Source organism: Mytilus galloprovincialis, chromosome 6 (assembly GCF_965363235.1).
Source record: "Mytilus galloprovincialis chromosome 6, xbMytGall1.hap1.1, whole genome shotgun sequence".
In the NCBI taxonomy this organism is placed as follows: domain Eukaryota; kingdom Metazoa; phylum Mollusca; class Bivalvia; order Mytilida; family Mytilidae; genus Mytilus; species Mytilus galloprovincialis.
In genome coordinates this window covers 95,326,195-95,329,243 of record NC_134843.1, presented here as the reverse complement: position 1 = coordinate 95,329,243, position 3,049 = coordinate 95,326,195, and positions in this window count along the sequence as shown.

Here is a 3,049-nt window from a genome sequence, read left to right as displayed (position 1 = left end):
TGATTCGATGATGTACATCTGAGTTAATATGATAAATAGATTTAAGTAATATAGGTTAGGTTTGGTCTCTTAACATAATGACAATATGACACATGTTTAAGTAAATAAGGAAGATACTATACAGACATGCAGAAAATATCTAACAAATATTATCTGCAGGTCATATTCTTTACAGATTTTTTTGTATTTTATGATAAAAAAAAATAATGAACATGGTGACAAAATATTTGGTAAAAGTAAAATTTATGATTGACAATAATTTTCTTAGAAATCATGATCATAACCAAATGTTTAAATTATAATTTTTCAAACATGAATGTTTCAGAAATTAAATGCAAATCATTATTAGTTTCTTCAAGAAACACTTCACATGAAATTTAATTTAATTACCTCAATTTACTCTTTAACCAAGCACTCATTCATTCAATAGTCGATGTGAAACACAACTATACCAGGTTTTCACCACACGATCATATCTATGCACAATGTTCTACAACACACATATCTTTCAGACACATACCCACCCATTCCATTAAATATATTCTTCTATTAAAAATAAATACAGCAATTACATAAATAACCTAGTTACCTAGCTACTTTTATATCATTAAAATCTGAAGCCTGTAATCTAATCTAAATTTGTTTGTGCCTCGATGTTGCTCTTGCATTTAAATAATAGTCACCTGCGTAGAACTTTTTTTCAAGGAAATCATAATGATATTTGATATTCAATACCATATTACTGATTTCTTTTCAATATGCTTATATGATAACTGAATGCATTTCATATTACTTTGTAAATTAAATAAGTGTCAACCAAACATCCAAACCATTAAATTACTAGAACAAAAATGAAAATTAAATGTTTAAGCATGTGAAAATTTCTACTGTTAAGTGACTGTAAATGCTTACATACATAGAATATTATCACGAATGCTTTATATTTTATAATGTATAAATCTTTATAACTAAAAAAGTTTAAAAAACTCTTTACACTTCGGATTTTTTAGCAAATTTTTAGGGATATTAAAGATGAATTACTGATACATTGTACCACAAAACCCCTGAAAGTCCATATTTTTTTTTAAATAGAAAGAAGATTTTGTGTATTGACATACATGTATCCAACTTCATTTTTAATGACATCATTTTGCTTTACTATATATATATCATTTAAAAACATTTTGTAGTTCAAAGTAGTCTAAACAATAAACAATAACAACAGTAAACACCATAACTCACAGGTTAGAAATTTTAAAAGTCTGTACAGATATTCTAACTAGAAAATAATGGTTTCAGTAATGTACTGCACACACAACATACAAACATCAGGTACATACATGATATATCACAGCTTCCACAAATGTTGGATAAATATTATCAGTCAATGGGAAATTCATATTTCTTATCTATCATCATTCACATTTATAGGAATTCTGGTTAATATTGGTAAATGCAATTACCAAAAACAAAATATCATCCTATACAATTGACTTTACTTTTTTGTATATGCTTAAATTAATGGAATTTAACTAATGAATTTATCATATCATACATCTCAAGTCTGATTCATTCTCTTTTATAACAATGAAACAATAATTCCTCATAAGAAACAAATCTCTGTAATACAAAAGATTACTGATTAACATCTTCTTTAAAGAATATTAATATAGCATTACAAATTTAAAACAAGAATGTGTCCTCAGTACACGAATGCCCCACTCGCACTATCATTTTCTATGTTCAGTGGACCGTGAAATTGGGGTAAAATCTCTAATTTGGCATTAAAATTAGAAAGATCATATCATAGGGAACATGTATACCAAGTTTGGAGTCGATTGGACTTCAACTTCATCAAAAACTACCTCGACCAAAAACTTTAACCTGAAGCGGGACAGACGGACGAACGAACGAACGAACGAACGGACGGACGAACGAACGAATGGACGAACGGACGCACAGACCAGAAAACTTAATGCCCCTCTACTATCGTAGGTGGGGCATAACAAATGTACACAAAATGTAGGGTGTAAGGGACAACAAATTTTAATATACTCTCATCAAAATCTACCTAATTTGTTTATAATCATGATACATGTAAGTCTTATTGGAATCACTTATTTTGATCGATAGACAACAACCGCAAGGCATTCCAAAATCACATTTCCCAATAAAAGGTAACATTCATGATTGCACTTGCTTTCCATGAAAATGTCACAACAATACATAAATAAAAGCGGAATATAACTCATAACTTCAAAGTTGTGAAAACAAAATGTATTTAAAAGAATTGAAAGCTAACTTTTCTTTGTTTCCCCCTAATTTAATAGTTTGACACACTGATCTTCAAGAGATTAATCGTCCGATCAGAAGCCTAAATAAAATTGTCCCATCAACACCCAGCGGTGGCCCTCTTCTGATTAGCAATCCTCTTTGTAACAGTTAGCAGTAATTTTGTATTCTATTGTTTCCCTGTTTTTAACGTAAATACATCAGTTTATGAGCACCAATTGAAGAAAAGATCTACTTTCATAGGTATTATGCTTCCATCTTTGGCAAACACACATGTATATAATGCTGATTGCAATTAAAATAGATTATTTCAAGGTCCATCATATACTACTGATACTAAATCACTTATTACATAATCTAATTGACATAATACAATCCTCAACATCAAGTTTGGTATTTTAAATAAAAAAAATTTGAAAAGTTTCATTTTTTTCAAATACAATAAAACTATGCAACAAATTCTTACCAAAAAATTACAACTTTTATCACATCAAGTAATTAGATATTCTACAATGCAATATTGCACTTAAATAGAAAATAAAAATGTACTGTTATCATCCATTAATTTAAATGCCAATGGTTGGAAATTGTCAATTAAAATTACAATTGACCCTACAATGAACAAACAGCTCTAATATCATTGTTCATTAGACTAGATATCAATGACTATTCACCCATTTAACAAATAATTCATCATTTCCTTGTGATTTTTATCTACAGTACCATGGCTACAGGTTAATACAATGACTTCTATTAA